We start from the raw sequence: 26727 nt of genomic DNA, 5'->3' as shown, positions 1-26727 counted from the left end.
GCATGCACAACCACAGGCTGGGGAAACAGGAGGCCTCCTCTCGTGGCAGTGGCAACGAGTGCAAGATCGTCACGATCAAAACTCCCGCTTTCCTAGTACCAGGTTCTCCTTGCAAGATGAACATGCACCTTTTTGTAGCTGCATGTGCGCAATAACCAGCCATACGTAATGGTGCTAAGCATCGGCTGCTTCTTTGCGATATTTTGCTCTTTTTCAGCAACATCAAAATGTTTAAAAGCTTGTAGGTCGTCAACAGAAGCACAATGAGTGAGCACATCTAGTTGAGGGAGTTCGGCGAGCTCAAGCACTTTTTGCAGTCTGAGTTTGGCTCGGATTCGTATACCTGCCGTATAGACACGTGATATTGCGCTCCTGACAATTGCCGATATTTGCCAAATCTGTTCATTTAGCAGTCCGTTTGGAATTTTCCCAGCAACACATATGAGAAGCCAACTTCTTCAGTGCAGTAGCGTTTTACTTCTACAAATGCATGGGAAGTGTGGTGGAATGTACTGTGTGTGTTACGGGTCAGGTGACCTGCATCATTTTTAGAGTTTCCTTGAAATCTGGCCAATCAAGTAAAATGTTCAGGAAGTCGATCTGACGGGAAGACATACTTCTGACAGGCTCTTGAAAGATGTCACGTAGGCGCTGTCCCATGTGCTGTGTTTTCACATTTACGATGTTCCACCATATCAAGACAATGCGGATAGATTAAGCTGTGCCTTCGGCATGTTGAAGTTTACCTAGTTAGGAACTAGTCAGTGCTACATTAGTGGAAAGGTTGAAAACCTTCAGGACGAGCTTGACATTCTGGCACTCCATGTTGGATGGGTCTAATGCTTTTAAAGATAACGTGGGAACCAATTGCAAGAGCTCATTGCTTTCCTCTTCATACGCCTTTCTCAAAGTGCCAAATGATGTTGTTAGCACCCGCCGATTACTGAAGTTCACTTATGTCAGAGAAAACATACAGGTCCTTGGACTACGTTGATTAGGTCAGTTTTTACGGATGTTCTTCAGAATGTGAACACTGCCCAAAACAAAAAACAATAATCTTGAAGGATCAGATGGGTGTGCATAGGCGACATTAAATTTAGTGGGATCAGAAAAAAATGGCATTGCTTTCCGATTTATGGAATTATTATCAGAAATGACTGCGACAACCTGAAGTGAAGCATCTTCCAGCTCTTTAATGAGGCGTCTGAGAAAGCAATGCAACTCCTTTGGGCCGAGTTTCGCAATGGGAAGAATATGCACAACGGCTTCGTTTGGTGCAAAAGACACTGAACCATGAAGACGTATGCTGTATTTCCAGCAATATTGCTGTTTGTGGCGCAGCTGTGGCAAAACCACCTTTATATTTAAAGTAAGTCTGTAAATGAATGAAGTTCGTGGCCCTTCAGTGCTAATGCGTTTTTTTTTTTGCGTACGAGAAGTACAATTCATCTTGTTGCTCTAATGAAGGGCTAATTCTGTATGCAGCACAAACACGGCTAATGGTGTTTGGGTGGGAAACCTTCAATTTTGACGTATTTCGCATGAACTTGTAAGCATGGGGTGATATGGTAAACATAATGCTAGCGAAAACAAGCAATTCGGCTGCATGTTTCATTGCACTACTCAAAAGAGTCTCAACGTGCTGCCTGAGAAACTTTATCCCTTCTGCCTCCCATCACTTCTGTCTGACAGAAATTGTGAAGCCGTCAGTTCTAGTAGTGCTAATATCCGCCGCAAAAGAAGCTATACTTCTGCCTCATTATTTTATGAACATTTTGGAGTTTTCTATAGGTGTTCTAGTGTATCTTCAAGTTGTCTAACATCAGAAATTAAAACAGGGAGCACAACGGTGCCTACCTTCTAAATCCGCGTCTCTCTAAAGCATACCTACAGAGAGAAGCCTGCATTCCCAACCCCGACACAGTGCACAAACGGCGCATATTAATGCACAAGATTCAAGGAAAGCACTTTCTCTTTCGTATCCACTTTGTTCCAGAACTCTCCCGCTGATTTCTTCATGACACACAAAAAGTCTTGGAAAGAGGCCACTGCATTGTTCTTTTCTTCTTGAGCTCCGATTGACTGTTGCAATGCATCCAGCGACGCTTGAGCCTCCATACGAGCACGTCTTTCTTCCGGGGCTTCGCGGTCCGCAGTTTTGTCTTGAGAAAGGTACGTGCGGCAGCCAGGAAAAACGCTTGGCGTAGCCCCCAACCTAAACGCCTGAGCTTGAGCGAAACTTCGATGACTTTGCCAGTGTCCGTGTAGCTTGGCGAAGCGACGAAGTCGCTCGGAAGAAAGTGCTTTTCGCAGAGCTGAAATCGGACAGCGCGTTACGCGTAAATCAACGACAGAAGTACCGGGCAGTCCTCACAATTATGCCACCGCAAAAGCCCGTATGATTGCAAAGTGAATGGAAAGAAGAAGCTGGCTTCCTTACCACTGCGTACTTCGTTGGCGCCAAATCCTTACGCGGCACTGCGCGCGCCCACACTGTGCTTTCCGCGGTGTTGGCCGGAAACCTGTATACAGAAATTATAAGATCACTCGTTTAGTTCACAAAATACTCAACACCAACTTTCCCTTACCCAACACCATATTTACCTTCCAACGTGCAAACACCAGGCAAGCAACTAACTTTAACTTAAACCTTCCTTATTGCAGCAATGTATACGGTGAATGATTATTAGAGTTCTTTGGCGCTATAACTTGGAGCACTGTGCCTGTGGAAATAAAGGTAACCAGAAATTTTGATATTTTATGTAAACGCTTCTTCTTGTCTAGCTAAACGTAATAGCTCTTCCTCTTCCTTGTTCATGTAAATAATGTTCTTACTCATTGAGCAGATATGAATTTGGTTGACCTGTATATGTACTTTTGTGTATTCGACCAGCTACTAGCCACATAGGCTATTGGTTCAACTATTTTTGCACACATTCCTTGACTTGCTTAAAGCAAGCTCATTTTTGATTGATTGATTGATTGATTGATTGATTGATTGATTGATTGATTGATTGATTGATTGATTGATTGATTGATTGATTGATTGATTGATTGATTGATTGATTGATTGACACGAGCTGTGGGTCCCCTGCATAATTGTAATTACAGTCGGGGGCGCAACAACATCCAGGCATACTTCTTCGGTTGTCGGTACATGCCGTAGCATCGGTACCGAGTCGGAGCTGCGTGCCAGAGGCAGCTTTTTCACTTGCAACCGACTACAAAAAAAAACGTGGTTTGCGCACAACGTACCCAGAGTACGACTGCACGACACGCGCTTTCGGCTACAAACAGAACTGTGAAGTTTTGAAGGATGAAATGCTCGCGCCTATTGTGAAATAAGTAATGCACGACGGTAGTATTCAAGCCATATAACAAGAAAAAAGCTTTTCTGGGGGAAGAATGTAGCAAAAGAAGTACGTTTTTGTCAACTTGATTGCTTAAAAAGCTACTGCAGTCACGCCCTCGCATGCGATTGGCCCCATACTAGTCGACAGCCGCAAGCCATGACAAGGCATGCCGCTCTCTCGTCATTTCAGTCGGCAGCCTCAATCCGCCACAGACGTCGCCCTGGTAACGTCAGGCTGTGGAAAGGAGGAAATGGAGAGGCCTTCAGTAGTCTAGGGGGTGTTGGCCAGACGCGCAGCGAGTGACATGGTCAGACGGCGGCGCAGCTCTGGAGAGCGCATGCGCGAAGCCGATGGCAGCGGCGGCTGACGCACGCGGTGGTGGCGGAGCTTGGCGCGGCGAGTCACGTGATGTGTTGCCAAGGCTACGTCGCAGATGCGGTGAAATGAAGGTCATATTGCTGGCGACGGCGAAACTCGGCTCAACTAGGTTACTAAAGCTTTCGCTTTAAGAAGGTTAAGCTCCGGGTGCTAACTCACGCCTGCTCATTTAAAGGTGTAAGTGCAAAATCTGGCACCGTAAAAAAGTTCATTGACCCCCCGCCGTGTCGTGAGAAACATAAAAAAACATCACAGCAGAAAGCTAAATCTAATTTGCTGCTGCAAGCAAGCGTTCCCCGTTACGACTGATAATTTGTTGATGACAGATTCGGTCCACAGCCTGAAAGGTAAGGTTACGAATGCCTACACGCACACTAAGTTCTTTTGCCAAACAGTGGGCAGCTTAATTGCACACGATGTCACCGGGGAAATGAATTCACCGTTATAAAAAAAACGTTATTTGAATTGCGGAGGTATACAAAAAACATAGACTCAGAATACGACTCTTGTGTGGCATGAAGACTGAGAGACAAGCTCAATGGTATGATGCATACAATTGATGCGCTAGGTGGCGCATACTTCTACTAGGAAAGAACAGTGCCAACTAAGACGATCACGAGTGGGAGAACGAGACAGGAGAAGCGCTTGTCCTGTGTCGTTCTCCCGCTCCTGATTGTCTTAGTTGACACTGTTCTTTCTCTGAACCAGCGTTTATGCAACATGCGGGCACGCGCTGCTATTCTGTCTTGATTGTGGGTGGGGTGCATGTTCTTCGGGATAGGATCTACTACAATGTTCTCTCTAATGTGGTTAGGCAGGAGTTGGGTTTCCTTGCAGTACTGGGGTGTCAGTGGGTACCCTAGCCGTTGAAGAAGGTGCCTTCCCTGTGAAGAGGCGGACTGCGCAGCTCGAGGTCTCACTAGCCGAGCGGCAGACCACACCGTTCTTCAGCCCCCGACGGACCGACGAGCAACCCACGAGTTATTAACCACAAGTCAGCAAATACTACAGGACCAACGTCTCGAAAGAACACAATACGCTCCCCCACACAAAGCTCTCAAAAACCTCCACGCAAGGGACTGGCGCCGCCTGCAAACGAACACGTACCCATACTTGTCTCGTCTACACGCAATCTCCGCAGACAGATATACGTCCCAGTCATGTCCCTGGTGTAGCAGCACAGTGACACTCGCACACGTAACCCGCGAATGCACCGACCATCCGGGCTACGCAATTTCGCCACCAGTCACAGCCCACACACTCACTACGTTGTCTTGGGAGGCGAGACTCTCCGAACTGGATCTGGGAAGCCAACTGGCCACCCTCGACCAGGCCCGGCGATCCGCGATCGCCAGTGAAGCCCTGTCAGAGGGAACCACCCAGGAATAAACCACGCAACGGTTTCTGCAAAAATAAAGTTCCATCCTCCTCCTCCTCCTAGTTGAAGATTGGATGTTCGTCTAAGGCCAAACAAATGGCCAGGAATTTCAACAGAAAGATGGGCGTACCGTAACCCTCCTTCATTCAGACCGCGCTTCGTGGCGAACTGCCACAGTGGTAAAACCTTTCTCCTCACCTGTCAACGTGGGAGAGCCGGTGACTACTGTATTTGCTGCCACATAGATAGATAGATAGATAGATAGATAGATAGATAGATAGATAGATAGATAGATAGATAGATAGATAGATAGATAGATAGATAGATAGATAGATAGATAGATAGATAGATAGATAGATAGATAGATAGATAGATAGATAGATAGATAGATAGATAGATAGATAGATAGATAGATAGATAGATAGATAGATAGATAGATAGATAGATAGATAGATAGATAGATAGATAGATAGATAGATAGATAGATAGATAGATAGATAGATAGATAGATAGATAGATAGATAGATAGATAGATAGATAGATAGATAGATAGATAGATAGATAGATAGATAGATAGATAGATAGATAGATAGATAGATAGATAGATAGATAGATAGATAGATAGATAGATAGATAGATAGATTCAAACAGCTCAGAAGATATCAAAGGTTCAGGATATACATAATAAAGATAGCAAACGCCGGCCATTCGTGGTTCTGACAGGAGTACGTGTAAGCTGGCAAGACTGACAGAAAAGCTCCTTAATACAAGCATTCAGGAATCAAACCAACGTCTCCAGGCTATAGTGGCTTGCGTTGCTTGGAAAAACGTTGTTGTACTCGCATACATCCCAACAGTCCAAAGTGAGAATTCAGGGGTATCTTTCACTGGTAGCCTCTGCGTGAACACAAATTCAATAGGTTTGAACATAGGCCACAGACACTGCCGGAAAATATAGCCGATTGTAATACAAGAAACGGGCAAGATCTACAAAAATCACGTATGTATGACGGGAAAAAAATTATACGACGAGTTGTTCAAATCATGGCGCTAAATCAGGCGCAGTGCTTCGAGAAAAAGATACGAATTGGCAACAATATTACGAAAGCACCATCGTCATGTTTTCTATCTATCTTTTACGTCGGCAAACCTTGACTTTATGCAATCAATACAGAGAAAAAAGGGCCAAATTTATTTCAGGAAGCACGTACGCTTCTAACGTCGAATATGTTTGCGCGCATAAATATTCTGTTTTTAACCCCCAATTAAGGTAAAAAAATGACGACGGCATAAAAACGTTTGAGTCTCTTGGGTTTTCCTATGCTTAGAAGAGCAGAGCAGTTGGAGATCCCCAAAATTTATTATCTCGGGATCCATTTGCTGAGCAAAGGTATCATACTAATCATCGCTTTCATCCGCCTCAAGATGCTCCCGCAATTGTTTAAATAATTATCGCATCTAAACTCATGCTTCACTCGGAACATGGGGAATTTGTTCTCAAAAAGACATGGCTGAAATTCTGACATCCATGACTACAGACTTCCGGCGTTCCATTGAACTATGGAAGCGCACTTGACTTGCTCCCGGAATTGCCGCAATGGTTGTGGATGGCAAGCCATCTTGTTACTGTAAACCGGCAAGTACTGGTTCAAAGGATGCCAGGACTTTCAGTGCGCATTTAGCGGATGGCGTTTGCATATTATTGAGGAGTGCTCGGATAACACTCACCAGCGACCTCAGCACAGCAACGAACTGGACACCTTGCGCAGCTTGACAATCTGTTGTCGAAGTAGCGCTTGGCGTTAGCCAATGCTATCACTCTGTGGAGAAGTGTGCATGTGGTAGTGCAGGCCAATCAGCGTCAGATTCTTTTTTCTAAGCCTCGGTATTCTTCTGACCTTGTAGGTGGAGGGTGCTTGGCGGTGGTGGCGGCGGCGTAAATGAAAACTCTGGAGGCAAAACAATACTTTTTCTTTCTTGGAAGCGCACCGTCGACGAGAACGTCGTCTTTTATCCATCGTTATCGCTTCCTTCCGCGACGAGCCATCTTTCACCATCTGACTCAAGATTCTCTTCTCCTTCTTAATTAGTTGGCAGTTTTTTAATGAGGCATCATGATTTCCATTGCATTTCCTGCATTTCAAGGTAGTCGCCTTGGAAGACTCTGCAGTGCGTGGTTCGGAGTAGTGAGGGAAAGCTGGCCTGTTGCTACACACGTCACTCACATGGCCCATTCTCACACACTTGTGGCATTGAAGGGGCCTCGGAATATAGGCTCAAACGACATGACAAAAAAGACCAATCTTCAGATGTGATGGAAGACAGTCACCCTTGAAGATGACTTTGAAGCAATGGGAGTTGCCTAATCGGCAAACTTGCAGCATGTCCGTAGCGTCAGTAGCTGGTTTGACCAGGCCAGAAAGGTCACCATACGACATAGAGGCATCGACATCATATATGACACCCGTTGTCGCGTGTCAGTCCTGCTAGATGTAAGCACAGACACTGATGTCGCCAAGCTCCGTAACAGTCCGCAATGTACGCAAAGTGGCCGGATGTCAACGTCTATGGCCAGGACGTTCATACATGGGTTATGTCTAATCTACTTTATCTCACTAAGCACGAGAGTTTCAACTCGTGCCGAGATGACTCGCTGACTCATGCTTCTCAGGTTGTCCGAAGCCTCAACGGGAACAAATAGTATAGTGTGGCACGGCAGACCACCCGAGGCCTTCACTGTTGACGCACTTCCCGGTCAAGACACGCCGAGGTCCCTCCTCCTCGCCTTGCGCTTCGGCGCAGGGACAAAATCGTCGTCACTGTCATCGCTACTCGCCGTATACGGTTCATTTCTGTCACTGGTGGTGTCATCGTCTCGGCTGTTCCGCTTCCTTCAGGCCTATGTTAAAAGCAATGCCATGTTGGGACTACGTACAACGGGGCAGGATCCAGCGCCACCCGCAGGAAAGTGACGATCTCCGTAATACACAAAGGCCACAAAAGCTCAGGTTTAGTTTGGTTTGGTTTGGTTTGTTGCCTACGGATATGGCTTAACCCACTACGGGTGACTGGCTATGAAAAAGGCAGCAGTAGGCGAAAAGGGAAGAATACTGAAATAGAATTTTGTAATTTAAAAATGATATTAAATAAATACTAATCGTGATATCAATTTTCAAGCTATGTTAATAAAAACTCAGGAGACAGAAAGTTTCTCTCTCTCTCTCTCTCTCTCTCTCTCTCTCCTCGGGAGGAACAATTCGTCGTCTTCCGTTAATCAAACATAATTTAAATCACTTGCGGGGAACTTTAAAAGCGAAGAGATACCTCTTTTTCCGAAACTAGGCTGGCTTCAATTCTAGGCTAGTATACGAGAAAGGAAGATTACAAAAAGAAAAGAGAATAGTTGTTCGAATGTAAACTAAATGAAAATTCAAGTGATACGCTCACGTTCGAGCTGCGGTAGTGTTTATTCGAGCGCTACCCAACCATATAGACCCCACACATAATTTACGTTGCACAGAATCACCTGCCTCGCACGCCGACATTAGTTAACTGCTAGGGAATGTGACAAGTACATTTACCATGCAGAAGCACCCACGCTGCTGGACAAAGTAGTCTCCTCTTAATCGGCGTTCTTGTCGTCCTTCTCTGCTCGTCCGTGTTTATTCGTGCTCTGGAAGGATGTTCCATAATGCTATTCACAACCAACTAGCCCAGCTGTCCAAGCTTAACTGAAAGTGACTCCCGGGAACTTCGCTGCGCAAAGCCTCGCGTGGGAGCAGACGAAATTGACACCACGTGACTTCTTGCGCACTAGGCGAAAGCTTGGAGGGACACCGGCGGCGGCGGACACTATCGCCAATTGAAACTGCTATTCGAGTGAGCCCATAACAGCTTGCGCTGTAAAAACAAAAAAAAAACGGGTCTGAGTAGGCCATGAAATGCGTAGGGTAGATAACAGGTGGACCAGTATAGTTACAGAATGAGTGCCAAGGGAAGGAAAGCGCAGTCGAGGACGGCAGAAGATTAGGTGGATAGACGGAATTGGAAAGTTTGCAGATGCAAGTTGGAATCGGCTAGCGCAAGCAGGGGTAATTGGAAATCACTGGGAGAAAAGCCTTTGTCCTGCAGTGGGCTGATGATAATGATTTTACGCTACTACTGTTATTCTATTTATTTATTTATTTATTTATTTATTTATTTACGATACATGACAGGGCTTCCTAGGAACCATTGAGTGAGGGGGGCACAGAGCAATAAAAAGAGTTATGTCAGTAAACAACAAATAAAAGAAAGCACAGCCGTCGGCCGATGCCGGAGACGGGTAAACCACTACAGGCTCTATTTGAAGGTCTCATCAGCAATAGTGTGTGTCCCTACATTTCTTGAATGCTAATCGTATTAACTTCGGCGGTCAGCGTGAGATGGGTTCTGTCGGAGTGGGGTTTTCTATTTTCTTGTCTACGCGTCTATTTTTTTCCTTCAGTTTAATTTTCGTGGCTATTTTTTCCTCGTTTTACTGCGAGTTCTCTTGCTGCTCTATTTATCTGAAGTATTAGTAGCAGGAACAGGGAAAAAATGTAGTCCTCTCCTCGGGCCGTATAACAGTTGAGAAACTGGTGAAATGCCTGCTTTAGTATGGTCAAACCAGGAAGCTTGGGCGCATAAACACGTTCGAACCAAAATCCGGCAACGAGAGAAGAGCCACAGCAGCTGACAGAAAGCAGTGCTTTTGTGAGCGTGTGCATGCTCGAGAGCGCAGCCGGGACTTCCCGAGTGATCGAGGTGAATCCCCGAGCAACGTGGGGCCTTGTCTCGAGGTGTCTTTGCGCCTCGCAGTCGAGCGCCTACATTTCTTCGTGCTTTGCGTGCACATTCTACTCTTTCATGTGGAATGCTTTCGTACTCATTTAATGACCATTTGCCAGATGTTAAGCGCCGTTCGATGGGTGATGCAGACGCACGTTTTATTCCAATGTTCTTCTCCGCTGGTGGCCTTTCATGTTCAAGCATTATATGCTCGATTACGGGAAAATTCGGTGGCGTCGGCAGCGTGACCGAGCGATGGTACCCAAATGGCCGCAGGCTCAAAGAGTAAAAACGCATCAAAAAAATTCCAATTCACATCAGGTTTCTCAGGAAGGTTCCTCTAAGCAAAGAAAACTACTGGTTTTGAAAACAAAACTTGGTACATTTCGGTCTGGGTGGGAATCGATCCGCGGCCCCCGGGATCGATTACGACGGCTAGAGACTAGACTAGTGGTGTGGCATATTGCATGCGTCACACGGCACGTGACAGCGCAGCCAGTGGGGAAGACGTGGCGCCACGTAATGGATGTATGAAGTGAGCGCGTCGCCCCCCGCGCGTCACTTGCTATTCGGATTTCATTGGTGCTGTGTCTGCTGCGATGCACTCTCACTGTCACGTCATCAGTGTATAAAATTAGCCGGTCTGTGGCTCATGTATTCACAAATACACGTTTTGAATAAGCAGAAAGAACTTTAATGCATGTCGAAAACATCAATCGAATGCATTTTACCAAAGGAACGATATTTATTTCACATTCCCACACCTGAGTAGTCTTAAGACCCTCTGCCATTTCTTTTTTCTATCTCCTTTGCGCTCCGTATTGCCTCTCTCCTTATTGCTATCATTATCTCCATTATCTATGTGCACCCGTGAGCATAAGTATACAGAAGACAGGATCACCGAACAAACTGAGCTTCTTCGTCACTAACATGCATAAACTGAAATTCACGAGTGCCCTGGAAAGTTTTCACTGCGAAGTTTGCACTGCAGTCCTCAATTTGAGTTATATTGGTAGTCGGAGGAGAAAACTGGCCTTATCCTGCATTCCCTGGTCCGTATACCTCTGCTCATGGGTGTAACTTTTCCTCTCTGGAGCTGGCAGGCACAATTGCGTCTGCTAATTACAGCCGATACCTATCATCGTTATCATCGTCTAGTTATCTATGTCAGTTTTGTTTTCCGCATACAAAGCTAATTATAATCACATCTTCTCTCATAGCCCTCTTTTTCTCATTACCTTTCCACCCAGCGCAGAGCAGTTTTCGGGCTTCCTTCAAGCACCTTGTCTATTCGAGATGGTCACTAAGACGCGTTGTTTATACATAACGAACTTGTTTTTGCGCTGACACACACCAGACACAGGAAAGGGCACATAAACACATCTAGCGCGCCTAGTGTGTCTAAAAATTTAAAATTAAATTATGGGGTTTCACGTGCCAAAACCATTTTCTGATTATGAGGCACGCCATAGTGGAGGACTCCGGAAATTTTGACCACCTGCAGTTCTTTAAGGTGCACCTAAACCTAAACACCGCAGCAGGTGTTTTCGCATTTCGCCTCCATCGAAATGCGGCCGCCGTGGCCGGGACTCGATCCCGCGCTAGTGTGGCCGCGTTTTGTGTCAGCGTAGGCGCTGTAGCAGGTTCGCCATAGTGTCGCCTTAGGACACACTCGTATAGACTTGCTACACTCTCACGGTCCAACAGGGATGGCAGCAAGGTCTGATGTCAGGTATTTGCTGCCTAATAAAGCTCACTGACGACTCGAAACAAAATATTCGTGCTTGAGTTGTCGTCACCGTGCCTCACCTGGGATAAATTGGTGGAAAAGGCTCAGGTCTGGCCTCTGCTCCTGCATATACCTACGCGCTGGCGTTCGGTGTGGAACGTGGCCATTCTGCAACGCCCAGTCACCAACAGGAGCATCAACGCTTGCCACATAAACTAGAGTTCTCGTCATTTTACTTACCGCCCACGATGGCTCATTTGCCGTGACCTTCTGCTCCGAGCTAGAGTCCGCGAGCCTGATTCTTGTCAACGCCGGCCGCTTATCAATGGGGCCGGAGTGCAAGATGGCTGGTTTACCGAGCGCTGGGAGAACGTTAAAAATTCCGGATGGTGGAAACTAAACCAGTGCCCTCGGCGACAACGTCTCTCACATCCTGTATTAGTTACGAAAGTTAAATGCCATCAACATCGTCATCACTGAATAGTTGCCGTGTAAGTGACCCACGCGTAGCTTGTTTGGCGTGGATTTATCTATTCTGTTTTCAACTTCTTTTTTTTTCTCCAATTGCTTACGCGAGTCACGTATCCGGCCTTTTGTTTCGCTAATAAGGTTCAACGCGCACATGTAAACATGCACGCGCGCTGCGCGAGCCTACTTCACTGCCCAGCCTTCTCGCTCCTCTTTAAGATGTCTTTCTATCCACCTTGACGAGATTGCACGAGGATGGATGATTACCGCGACTATGCGTGTCCACGAAGTCGTCCTTACAAGAGGACCGCTTAGTGCGAGCGATGACCGGCGTAGCGACGAGCGGCGACGCCGCTGGCACCGGTGTAAAGTATTCACTCGGCCGGCACCGTTCCAGCCAAGTTCAAGGCCGCCCGCGGGACGATTTTGTCGTCTTTCGTAATCGACGCGCCACCACACCACCACTTGCGACGAAGGCTACGCTGTGCGGTGAGCATGTTCGAGTAGCGGGCGCAGTTTCCTCGTCGGTGTTTACCCATTCGCCACGGTGACCCGAAAGCGTAGGAATCGATGAAGAAAATAAGGAGTCGCGCAGAACGCGCGCCGGTGTCAATACTGAAGGCCCAGAGCACACCAGTGTATAGTCACGGACGCTCGGGCATCGTAGACAGTTATTTTCATTTTTTGCTTATTTATTTATTAGCTCGTGATTTGGGACATACGGCCCATTAATGGCCAAGTTTTCCCTGCTTCGAAGATAATATACAGCCCCTCCCTAAGATGCCATCTAAGTTCCACGTGTCAGAAAATTCGGCAGAACCCATCTCAGGATGACTGTCGACGGTAATGCGTTTAGCATTGAATCAATGTCAATACACACGTACGTATTGCCGCCGAGAAAAACAGTTCTGCATAGGGCATGTGCTGCAGCGGAGCTCGTTTCTGATGATGCAATGCGGCTGAAACCTTTGCAATTTGCAAGCGTCTCAATCACACACCCTAGCCATGAAGAAAAAAGAATACAAAAAATTGACGAGCCATTCCACTCTGTGAAGCTAGATGACCAGCGAAGCTCTAGTACATCACAGAGTTATACAAGGGGAAATGTATTTGTATTCATCATTCGGTAATAGCAGTAACGATAGCTTTGTGATCACTGTGATACATACTGATTGGTTCGGTTACAACTTTATACAGAACTTTGGTCAAAGTTAAAGCTATACAAGACCGTTGTTGAGTATTAAGTGACTTGTATGGGTGTTTCACTTCAAACTTTTGTAGCACAATCTGAGAGGCATTTCTTGTCTGGTTTTGAAATGTCCGCATTGAAGTCGCCAACGATGACCGCAGGCGTAGTGCCACCTTAGCAAAGTGTGTGGTCATGCATCACCCTTATAAAGTTCGTGGTCATGAACCTCTCGATATCACCCTTGCGTGTGCCTGGAGATATATGCACAGTGGATACCACAATTCCGTCTTTCGCTTCTACGGCACAGACATCCATTCCCACCATTGCTGGCATTGCCTCTTGCGAGGCAAGAGGACAACTGTACGTAACATTGTGTCCTTTGCGTATACGGCAACGCCTCCTGCTAGTGAGTCCACGTGCTGTTTAGAAACGACTTAACCTTACGGGGGTATAAGCCATTGCTTACGGTGGTATGAGTCATTGATGACCACTGCTTTCGACATGCTGTTCCCTATGTTGTATGCGTGATTAGGAAGAATGTAAGCACTGTTCACTTCCCTTTGCTTGTAGCCTCTGCCTTACGGGGCTATGAGCCATAGCAGTTTTTGTTTGCTTGGAGGTATGAGCCATTGCTCATGATGATAGTTTTTTTCACACACATGAAAATTTCACGGAACCCTAGCGATTAGTAGCTTCGCTGTATAAAAAGGAAAGCAAGCATACACAACCCACAAGCAAAGGGGGAGCGGAACGAAGGGGCACAGAGGTGTAGGCAACCATCAACACTCGAGCGTTGGTGTCGACTGCCCAATTCGTGTCCGCGAAACCCAATGGAACTTCGAGGCCTGTGTTCGCCATTACGGGGCATTCTAGTTGGTTGCCGTTCAACACCGCGTGTTCGGTCATTTCGTCTGCACTTTTGCATGCGCGGCACAACACGCTAGTCACAGCAGTGTCGTACGTTTTCATACGCACAAGTGTCCGAAGGGCTCTCGCCCTCGCCTCGAACTGCAGCGCTCTCCCCGAGCTGTTGTCGTACAAGCGCACGGCGGCAACGTTGCTTTTGCCTTGACGGTATAGGGCGAGTGTTGACTCGTCTTCATGTCGTCGCCACCTGCATCCCTCCTTTTCAGTCGCCCGCTGCCGCACACGATGTGCGCAAGTCTGTCCGCCCTCCGCGTTCAGCGGTTCCTTGAAAAACCAAAAAGATCTCCAATCGGTAGACACGCCTCACACACGCCGTACGAAGGCGCGTGACGGTCAGATATTCGAACACACGTCATGCCCATCGACCCCTAATCCGTAAGAACACTCAGCACCATCTAGCGCAAGTTGGTGGGAATTTACGGAGTTAAAGTTGGCACGTTTACTAAAGGCGGACAAAGAACGACGAAAAAAGAGTTCGCGTTGTCGTTTTCATTTCTGGTGTAATCGTGCTTTCTACGCGTGCCTTTTGATTGATACGTTGAAAGTTATTGAATAGCCACATGCTCTGAACAGGAACCAACTAAAAAAATCTACGGCTGACACAACGCGCTCGTTGGAATCAGCATTAAAAGAAGCTTTCATGAAACTCGACAAATATATTTTATAAATATTGACACATATATACACGCATGGAATCGCTCACATTCCTCTCACATCCAGAATTCCGATGTCACCTGATTTCGCAGTAACGCGCGTGTGTAATACGTGTAATTCTGCACCAGGTACTGCAGCGAAGCGGTAATGCGATTTCCTAGCAAAACGCGGAATTGCGAGCTTGAAGGAATTTAATAAAGAAATTATGCGCTTGAAGGCGTAGTTTTGTTCAAGTGAGAAATTCTAGGTACATTTTCTTGTTGCATTACGCTGAGTGAGAGAGAAGGAAACAAGGAAATGTAGGGAGGGTAGAGTGTCTGACGTCCGGTCGGCTACCCTGCGCGGGGGAGAGGGGATGAGACATTTAAAGAAAGAAGCAGAAGGCAAAGGCAAAATTACAGAGATTTCACGTGCACAGTAGTACACACCGTTTCTATGAGTGTTTTTTAGGTAACTTAATTTCATGTAAGTCATTAGTGCGCACGCAGATTTCTGGGCTGATGACTGTCGAGGCCAAACACCCAGGATCTTAGGTTCCCTGTCCAGTTGGCTGAGCGCGCATCGAAGATGCCTGCGTTGGAAGGCGAAGGGGGCGCAGTGGCACAGGCGGTCCCCCATGGTTTCCTCACAGTCACAGTAGCCACATATACTGTATAACTGTATACGAGGAAGTCAGCCATTCATATTAGAAACGAGTATGAATTCATTAAGGCTACGTACTTTATTCAGCCGTAGACAGCAGATCCGTGTAGTGTCAGACTGTGAGAGGGTTGATATAATAATTGCAGCTTCAGTAATGGATCAAGCATGAATAAAAGATGACTTGAGTACTCCGGAGTCCTCCCGAAGAGCCAGCGTGACAACTCGAGCCATTCGTCAAAGCTCATTCACCGTGTATGTTCTTGAGAATGGTGTGAGCGCGCACTGTGCGTCATGGGACAGTTACATCATAGAGACGGTTGCTGAAAAGTGCTGCAATAAACCAGATAGCCTCTGGAAAAACTTTCATCCCGTAATTTTATGGAAAACCGAGCCGGTCGCGGGTCATATGTAGACAGCTGCATATATTCCGATTTGTTCTATATTCATGTTGGACCATGTGTGAGCTATTTAGCAAGACAGCAGCAGCCGTATCCTGCGGCAGCCATAGTCAGTGAATTCCGTGAGGGTCGCTTATAAAGAAAGAAGGGGGGGGGGGGTAAAGAAAGTAAATATGACCTCGCAAGTACAGGTCATGACATACGCACCAGATGCGCGTAGATGTACAGAAGAGCCAATTCGCATGCCTAGAGTGAGATAGGTGGCGGAGTGCCACAGTGCACACCTTTCGTAGGCTGCGAACGTGTGTGAGCTGGTGATTCAGAGCGGAGTGCCAGGTTCATTGTACGCTTGTTTCTTTGCCTCGGTCGTGTTCGCAGCACGCTTTTTCAAGTTTACCGCACCGTCATTCACCTGTGCGCGTTGGCTAAGCATGTCAATCAAAACTCAAGGCTGACACACGTTTTGTAGTAGAATTTTTCAACAGCGCAACAGTAGACGAAGAGGCACAGGACAAAATGCTGTCCTGTGTCGTGCAGCTCACTATCCTGCCATTTGACATGATGTACCAGCCAGCCCACAAGTTTTCTAATTTATTGAAGACGCTTGCGAAGAAGGCCAACCGACAAACCTAACATAGCTGCTTTACAGAGCATTCAACCACGCCGACCACTGCATGCTTCTGTCACCACTTACCACTTCGCAGCTAACGTCACACCAGTAAGTCAGTGCAGCAAGCCATGCAGACATCGGCATTTGCAACTGACAGCGGATGCCTCGGCCAGAAGCTATATTCCAGTGCAACAAGATCAACGCGAAACTCCTTGAGCAGGCACTTCTCGTTGTGTGGTTATGCTTCAAACTCATGAAATCAACCTCCTTAGATAGCCTCAAGTTAAGAGGATGGCCCCTTTCGCTTCACGTTACAAGAAAGGCGAACGAAGATGAACGTCGAAAGTGCAGAAATGCAGGCTGTCAGACGTAGCATTTGTCAATGATCAAGCAGCCCTATCTTGTCTCCTGTTATTTTGCCTTGCCCTACGTTTTCGACAAAATCGGTGTACAATGGATGCAGTATTAGATATTGCCACATGTGTCGAACATGAACGAATTTGTGGAAATGTGACAGTGGCAGTATTCTTAGACATTCAAATAGCGTTCGACACTGTAAGTCACATACACGTCCTTGCTGGTACGTTAGAAGCTTGGTCTACACTGTCGAACACTTCGATGGATATCAAATTTCTTGAAAGATAAAAAAATATTTATGGAAACAATCGAAGGAAAGAGTACTTATCACAGCATCACGCAGGGCATTCCGCAAGGCAGTGTTCTCAGTCCGTTTTTATTCAACTCTGTCATGGCAGCCTTGCCACAAACACTCCCGTCTGGTCTACAGTATTCTCTGTACGAAGATGACATCTGCATCTGGGCCTCTGGATCTCATATACAAGACATTCAAACAAAGCTGCAAGAGGGTCTTGATATTATCGACACCTTTTTAAAAGAAAGAGCCATGAGTCTTTCATATGCAAGGACAGCCGTACTTCCTTTGACTAGACGACAGCTGAATAATTTCTAACTTACGCTTAATGGGCAAACTTTGAAGTTTTTGGAAAAGCATAAATTTCTTGGAGTTATTCTTGACAGCTAGAACATGGGCATCACACATAATCGCAATAGAAAAGCAGACCAATGCAGTAATAAACGTACTTCGGCGACTCGCTGGCACAACGTGGGGGGAATCCGTCTCTTCACTACTCCAAGTTCATAACGCACTCATAAAACGAAAAATTGCTTACTCGCCACCTATTCTCCATGGTTTACCGCAAACTTCTGAGGAACGTCTTCAACGTTTACTAGCAAGGGGCCTACGAGTGTGTCTTGGGGTCACGCAGGCTACCTCGAGTTCTTTAGCAATTGCTGAAGCTCGTCACCGACCATTTCCAGTCATGCGAATGGTTGAAACATGCCGACATATTTATCGCATCTTAACCCAGGACGAAAAGCACCCATTAAACCTCGCGCTTACCAAAATAAGCAGAAGCAAAATTCACGATGTTGTTCGAGAACATAAAGCATTATTACCAAGATTTGAATTATGCAAAGTGGATGTTAGTTACCCTCCCTGGATGTTAACAAGTCCTAAAATAGAATTATCGGTTGACAGGACTATATCTAAGAGGCCCATGGCTATAGTAGCCACACAACAACTGGCACTATTCCGAATTTACTCATTATATCCCCAGTACATCCACCTTTATACAGATGGTTCGTGTCATAAAAATTCCTCGACTTCAGCATTCGTCGTTCCACATTTAGCGTTAGAGCAAACATTAAAATTATCTCGAGAGACATTTTCCACCGTGGCAGAACTGTTTTCAATCCTGTGTGCTTTGCGTTTCATAGCATCAGAAAAGCATTCGCAAAAATGGCTTATCTTTAGCGATTCGCAGGCCGCTCTCACATTACTACATAGCAATAAGAAAAATTCTTTGAACACTTTGCTATTATATGAGACGCTCAAAGAACTTACAAAGGCAAGCGCAATGAACCACGTAATTGCATTTCAGTGGGTACCTGGGCACTGCAATATTCCTGGTAACACTGCAGCGGACGCAGCAATGCGGACGCAGCTGCGAATCGGGCGCACAATAACGCAGAGACAACCAATCTTCCCCTATTGCGTAGTGAAGTCCGTCTGATCCTGAGACAGATTTCCTGTCGCCTCGGCGATACTACCTGCTTTGATAAGCAAACTAAAAACTCGGAGTTATACTCTGTACACCCATTTATAAACTTATCAATGCCGGAAAATCTAAGGAACAACAGAAAATTTGAAACATTGGTACACCGCCTGCGTCTTGGTACTGCTTTTACAAAACACTTCTTATACAGGATAAAATGTGTCTCTAGTCTGCAGTGTTCTTGTGGCCATCCAGATAAAGATGTGCATCATCTTCTCCTGGAGTGCACAAAATACGATCCAGAAAGAAGGGTACTGCAAGCAAATCTGTTGATATTAGACAGAAGACCATTCACTCTTAAAAAAATAATTGGCCCATGGCCAACCGCGGGCCTTCAGAAAAGAACACTTCTTGCTCTGAAAATGTTTTTAGAGGATATTAACATTTTGGGAAAATATTAAGTTTCAGATAATCCGATTACGCTAAATGAGTAACATACATGTTCGTGGTTCATAATTGCTTTATGTGGTGATCGCTACGTTTACGCAATATGTATAATTCTGTTTTGTACTTGCAGTGTATTACATGTGTTGTGTGTTTTGGCTGTTCAAAATATCTCACTTTACATATGCGTACGAACACTGAACTCATGCACAAAACTTTGCGATTCGTGTACTGTTGGACTGTATATTTTTATTCATCCAGTATTCTACTGAGTGTCAAATTTTGAGTCACTATTCTGCCTTTTTACGCAAATGTGTTTCCTTTGCCAAGTGACAAGGAGTAGTCGGTGCCACCATAAAGGTGCCAACCTCTCCTAGTATCCATTTCAATAAAAAAAAGTTAATGAGAAACAGTTTGTCGGTGAATCGAGTATTCCTACGTTGCTGCTTAGGAGGAAAACTGCTGCCATCGGTCTCGCCTGAAACCCTGGTATTATTACTTTCGTTAAATATGACCTGAACCGTCAGTTCACTGTGCGACCGGCGCGAAGGCTTATATTTTCCTCATCGGCGTACTACATCCTCGTATTCATTCACTGAATCCGCGTATCTCACGGGGATTCCTCGAATGAACTCATTGACCGCTGGTAGCTCCCACCAACGGACGTAGGGCGGGGCACGACGAACGATAAAAACGCTTGGCAGCGAAGAGAGACAAGGCTGTCAACAGAGACACAACGCTATAGGAAACGGGCGTCCACTCGCCCCGGCACAACGACGGGCTTCTCAGCGACTTCGATTCCAAGGCCACCGTCGAGTCACGTTCGCGTCTACATTTATTCATTTATTCAAGAGAACCTTACAGGCCCTATGGAACCTTACAGGCCTTTACAGGCCCTATTGTGTCCGATGCCGTCCACACGGGCAGATCACGTTCGAAGGCTAATGTGCTGCGGGCATGGAACGCACCGCCAGCGCTGATATATGTTGGGTGCTGGTCGTGCACCCTCTTCGGAGGATACTATTAGAAGAAGAAAAAGTAAATAATACAACGCCAGAAGCCAGAGCCACGAAAGTATTTTATGCAACGCGAAACCTTTCCCTTTCTTCTCAGAATGAGAAAGGCGCAGTGAGCACTATTTAATAAACAAAGGCGGCATGTTTACATCGGCATATCAGAGATCTGGCCAGTGAAACTGGGCTAAATCATAGAGCGCATTTATTCTGTCATTTTATTTTCAGCCTCGTGCGTAAGCTTATGCTACGTCATCTATCATGTTGTTGTTTTTATGTTAATCCGCATTTTTTTGTGATTTTCATCGCTCAGAGAGCCTTAACCCAAATGCGTGTAAACGACATGGAACAGCAGAAAACACGTGCTTCCAACCTCTCCACACGTTTCCCTACAGTTCAATTTGTGTATCTAGGTTATATTAGACCACGGATTAAATCGATCATCGTCGTCCTCGTCGTAGTCGTTAGTGCTGCTGTTGACGATGATGGGGTGATGATGATGATGATTGAATGTTTTTAAAGGTTACAAGCTGAAAAATTGGAAGGTACGCTTTGTTATGGCTCTCGATTGGAAAATACCAAAATCATTACTCACGATAACGAAAAAGCACGGAGATAATAAGAATCACGCACTACAACTACGTGGTTTTATGCACAGTCTAAATGTCCCTAGTTATGTTTATAGGCTCATGTACAAAATTGTCAATTCCACCAAAGCTTAGAGATAAACAAAAATTTGAGACATAACTGCACCGCCTGCGACGCGGTACAGTACATGCGCGGCACATTCTCTGCAGGATTAAACATGTCCCCAGTCCGCAGATGACGTATCGTCACCGAGACGAAGATGTGCGCGACCTCCTCCTCGAGTGCCCAAGACATAAAACTGCAAGACGAAATCTGAGAGCAGATTTAATGCCATTAGATCGACGACCATTCACCTTAAAGTAAGTACTTGGCCCATGGCCAACAGCGAAGCTTCAGAGGAAAGCGATTGTCGCTTCAGAAGTTCTCTTAGAAAACGATCTCTTGAATCTGCATTAAATTTTAGTGCCTGCTTAAATATATATGTATGATGTAAGTCTGTTTCTGCAACTTTGTCAGAAGTTTATGTAGTATATTATGTATGGTTATCCTTACACTAGGAGCACTAGTCTGCGAAACCGAACTTCTTTGCGTTCTCGGACAACAAACACATGTGTTTACATTTTGCAACTGGGCACATGTTCACCTTCTGTGGGTCCCTGGACTAATGCACAGAGCCTTTTGATATTAGTGACTGACTGGTCTTGTTATTTTTTTGTGCTGCGTATTGTTACAAATCTTGAGACAATATTTTTCTTTGCGAAGCGACGAGGAGTAGCCGGTGCCGCCTAAAGGCGCCAAGCTCTCCTATTGCATCATAGCACTTCGCACACAGGTGTATTTCGTAGGCACACAAAAACTCCTTTGCGCCGTGCGGGGTAGCAAGCCAGAAGCTCTTCCGGTTAACCTACCTTATATCCCCCCCCCCCCAATAAAAAAATGCGTTCTTTCTCTCTCACACGTAAAAAGTGTCTCTGCGGGTACCAGCATCGAAAGCCCAGTCCATTACCAACACAGCAGACATCACACAAGAGTGAGAGAGTCCGCACAAGTATGATACTTCATTATATATATGTAACACGTAAGCAAATCGCAATAACCCAAGAAACAAAAGCACTAAGTGTTATTGTTTGGTGGCTTCTTATAGAATGATAAAAGAGCAGCCCCCCCCCCGTTTCCTTGCTTCTCTTATATATATATATATATATATATATATATATATATATATATATATATATATATATATATATATATATATATATATGTGTGTGTGTGTGTGTGTGTGTGTGTGCGTGCGTGCGTGTGTGTGTGTGTGTGTGTGTGCGTGCGTGCGTGCGCGCGCTTCTGTCATTATTGATTGTTTGATCAACCAACTGCGACAGGAAAAAAGAGAGCCAAACCGATGAATTTTAATGTGCTGGCTAAGCGCGTGTGCACCTAATCTTATCTCCATTCGCCGCTGAGGTCTTGAAAAGTATGTATTTGGGCTAGCGGGTATGGCACAGTTCACGGCACAGCGAGCGGTTTTGGTATAAACATCTTCGTTCAAAAGTGCTCACCGGGGCCTACATTGGGCTGCGTCTGCTACCACGTAGAGTACAGGCCAGGTTCCATAATGCTGACGATGAACGATTCGCGGTGAAGATCCGTATACACCAACGCTCCTAGGACATCTGGATCACTAGGAGAGAAGTGCTGTCGAGGAAAGTGCCTTCCGCTTTAGGGCATTCCCAGATTAGGCGAGCTGCGTCAACAGGTTCTTCCTCGTCATGACGCATCGGACGGGCGAGCCTTTCTGTCAGTTTCTCGGCCCCTCGAGGAGGTCGTAGGCGGCCATGTTTCCAAGACGTCACCCTAAGGTCGCCGCCCTTAGGATGACACCTTCTTTCCTCTTCAGTCAGGAAAAGAGACAGGCAGGCAGAGCGGAGGGGCACACAGCACCGTCCCCACTGCCTGCTCGGCCGGTGTTTTCCGCACGGGACAAGTGATTTCTAAAGTAAGAAAAAAAAGGAAAAAAGAACGACAAAAATTACTGCAAAAGCTTGAAGGTGTTCGAATTCCGCTGCTGCATGGCTCGCGCGTGTGCAGAATATAATGGTGCGTCGTCCTCGTCGGTTGACGACGCACGATGCGAAACACAAGGTCAGGAAGGAAACCGTACAGAGATAGCTTGATATTGAAAAGGCGCAGATTTTTGCCTGCAGGCAAATGGTCGCTGTGGTGCTGCTATGCATAGACAGGGGTAAGAGCATTGAAAGATCGCATAGGGATAGCGGCAAACGAAAAAGAAAACCGTTCTGGTTCACCTGATAAACGGCCCATTGGGCTAACATATGAAGACACAAAATATATTTTGGCATTCATGCGCACCTCCCGATCGTGAAGGCATTTGAGCGCGTGAACGCCTATTTTTGTTTTACGCTTGCGTCTGCTTTAAGTTTGCACTGTTTTTGTTTGTTTGTTTGTTTGTTTGTTTGTTTGTTTGTTTGTTTGTTTGTTTGTTTGTTTTCTTAGCCCTACTGTCATGTTCATGTCTTTCACCACACTCTGGCGCAAATGGAGGGATTTATGCACGTACATCCGCTTTCTATTTTTTTTTCTGATGGGCTTTAGTTCCGAGTCAGTGCGTTATCTCGTGGTTTCTTCATGCTGTGTTCGTGTGTTCGCGTATAGTGCTGTTTCATAATGATAATAGTATTTCCGGGTGAGTCGATGCCGAAAAATTCAGGCTTCTATGTATCACGAAGCGAACTTTGTCTAAAGCTTTCTAAAAGAGGAAAATTTCTGATAAATTTTTAAAGTACACTTCAAGAGATCGTGGTAACTGTAGTTCGGGGAACGCCGTTGAAAGCATCTCTGCCTTTATTATTGCTCAGATGTCGCGGATTCTGCCAGGAAATGCCGTCACCGTTCCAAATTGTGCCACATATCAGAACCAATCAGTGCAAAAAACTGAATGCCGCAAGAAGTGGCCCATCAAACTTTTCTTAAACATATCCACAAAGAGTGATTTTCCGTATGGAAACCACATTTTTCCGTACTCCGTACAGCTGTTAACTATGCCCTTGGACATTATGACAAACGCGCTTTAGAAAATGTATTTAAAACCACAGCGCCAATTTTCGTATTCAAAATTGATCAAAGTGATCAGGGTGATCGTAAGCAGAATTAGCTAAAACAAATTATAAAACATGAAAATAGCCAACCAAGAAATTGCCCGCGTCACATTACAGGTAAATGGGGTCCATTCCTTTCGACAATGGTAGCATGAAAGTTTGCACCATAATGAGTGCAGAAAAGCACAAACGCCTATCGCCTTTCTACACGTCCTCAGACCCTTCGCACATTATATAACACATTGCCTTAAATCTTTTTACAAACCTACTCGAAAGTGATTACTTAAAATATTCATCGCGGATATGAAGTCAGATGCATGTGAAACTACGTGGAAGTCGTTCACCCGTATTCTATGAGCCAGATTCTAAGAAAATCGGCGCCACTTTGATGTAAATGGCTGTCATCGTCGACAACAAAAAGAGACCGTGATATTTGCCTCAAATGCCACGAACTCACATGAATACTCCGGATGTATCATCAAGATGCCAACCTATCACGCGATGTTGCAGCCCCCCTCCCTCCCTTCGATCCCCGCACGGCGTTCCGCGTGGCGGAAGACGGCGCGTTTCCTCTCAGCTTTCCTCCCTTGCACGCACCAAATTGAAAGCGCGCCGCCAATGAAAGCGCGCTTCGTGCGCTTTCACTCGCACATAAAGCATAGGGCGCGCGGCGACGATGTTATCGCGCTTGGACGTTATACAGAACATCACGGCGAGGCGACGGCGATGGCAAAATGCACCTGGAGTGTCCATAGAATTGCTATCGCAATAAAAGGAATTGTGCAGGTACAATGCACACATTAGAATTTTTATGAAGCGACACTTTCGTGAAGCGATTATTCAAATGCTATAAATTTTCCCATTTCACTACTGTTTCTTTGGCGTAAAGAAAACTGACGCTTGTGCACGTGCTCTCGAGCACCTGTGCTGCGCAATGCGACAAACGCGGCGATGATCTCAGAAAGCTAGTTGGCCCAATGCTTCGAGCGTTGGGCTGCTGTGCTGAGCGACTCAAGTTCGATCCAACCATCGAGCACGTGTGGCATTGTTTCCTTTTAATTTAAGCGATTCGTCAGGACAGCGGCATCCAGCAGCCACGGTCAGGAAAGTGATTGAGGATTCGCAACGAAGAGAAACACGAAGGTCACGAAGAAGAGATAAATGAAGAAGAAAAGTGAACGCCTCAAGACATCGCACCACGCGCAGAGTACGAGGATGACAGACGAGCGCCTAGTCATACGAATGACAAGAATTCACAGCTTCGGGAGCATCGTTTCATGCTGAAGCACGATCTTTTGGAAACGGGAAATCTATAACTGCTGTTCGAGCAAAATTAAGTTGCTGGAACTTGTTCAGTGGCACACAGCGACAACTCTGGAAAGCTGGACATTCTAACAGCAAGAGATCGAGCCAATCAACGAAAAAATCGGGGCACGTCCGCACATGTGCGTAATAAAAACCTACTCGAAAAGCTGTTATGTCCCTGAACTGTCTTCGGGTATCGTGAAGCTAAATTCCGATCGGGGGTGTAGTTTCCTCGAGCAGTTGCTTCAGCGTTGTCGCCGATGATCCTGCGCGCTTGCCCCGAAGCCGTCGTGACTCAGTCCACATCTCGAGGGATCGCACAGCCAGCGAGCTAAGGCACGCAGCAATACGTGCCCACATAAAACGGATCTTCCAGCCGAAGCGAGTTTTATTCTCACTGCAGCGGAATAATCGCACGAAGTGCGGCGACTGCCGGCGCGGCTTTCAGATAGAAGACGGTTTTGACGTCAGTGGTTTCACACGCGCGAACACAAACACACGCCGGGAGGGATGCTTTAGAGATGGAAGCAAGCCCATCGATTTTGGGGTCTCTATTGCTTTTCACGCGTTAGCGCGTCGCCGCCGCCGATAATATATAACAGGGGAAGAGAAAAGCAAGGTCCCCTTTGTGGAATGTTTTCAGTGGTATTTATTTATTTGTTTATTTAGTTGTTTACTTATTCAGAAACATACAATTCTGATGCGAAATCTCAGCAGACGATACAATATCGGCATATGAATCTCGATATAAGGCCGATATCGGCGGGTTGGACGAGAATTTCCTGTTTGCAGCGTTTTCACGGAGATGTTAACTCGGGGTCACCTGCGGAATTAACGCACTAAGAGTGTACACATCTAGGCTGACGAATCAACAACGTTGCCCGGATCAGTATCCCTACCGTCAGTTCGATGAACAGATATAGTTCAGAGAAGCCTTCTTTCGCATGGGACACCGTTAACGACAGCAACGCTTCGTGCAATAAATGTGGCCGCCGACTTCACTCCAGCACAGGTGGCGCTTGCTGCATGGTGTACTTAAAACTGACTCGATGTGAACGCTTCAATGCTTACGGGAGCTGCCTGCGGAATTCAAGCGCAATGGAGATTTATCAGATTTCACTAAAAATTGCTGTAGCTGTATCATCAGGGCAGCAAACGGAGCTCTTATGTGTTTTCGGACGTGTTGGTATCGCTAGAATCACTGAAGCCGACCAACTGCCTTGCAAATCACACGATTCCGCCACTGTCGAACAAGTTCAGTTCGGGTGTTCGTATGGTGAAGTTACAACGAAGCAATTACGAGGTGTATAAATCAAAAGTTTCACTGCAATGTCAACTCTGTGAACAGTCTGTGGACCCTGCCGGCAGTGAACATCTATCTGTAGTTTACGGTCTCTGTTACGCCACATAGACACTCATGCATCATATAGGTTGCAAGTGGCGGACACAGTTTTTAAGTCTGAGCATTTGAGCAGCTAAGGTGTGTTTTGAGGTCAGCAATGAATCACCTCGACTATTATTTTTTTTAATGTATAAATGTTCCTTGGGTGAAGCAGTATACGTCGTTACCGAGACCTACTCTAAATTACTCAATAACTCTTTCGGGAAACTGATATTAAATCTGTAGATCTATAACTATGCTTAAACACGCAGC

General features: G+C 45.9%; 1 long non-coding RNA gene across 1 annotated transcript; it reads right to left on the bottom strand.

Moving 5' to 3' along the window:
* Nucleotides 1-2017: 2017 nt before the first annotated feature.
* LOC139047112 (uncharacterized) lies at nt 2018-8093 on the bottom strand. The gene is made up of 3 exons (XR_011507041.1): nt 6838-8093; nt 2441-2522; nt 2018-2315 (listed from the first exon to the last, which is right to left on the bottom strand). It is a non-coding gene; the product is annotated as an uncharacterized lncRNA (long non-coding RNA).
* Nucleotides 8094-26727: the final 18634 nt, after the last annotated feature.

This window comes from Dermacentor albipictus, chromosome 6, assembly GCF_038994185.2.
Source record: "Dermacentor albipictus isolate Rhodes 1998 colony chromosome 6, USDA_Dalb.pri_finalv2, whole genome shotgun sequence".
NCBI lineage: Eukaryota > Metazoa > Arthropoda > Arachnida > Ixodida > Ixodidae > Dermacentor > Dermacentor albipictus.
Note: the sequence above shows the minus strand (reverse complement) of the source record. Positions and strands in the feature narration are given on the sequence as shown.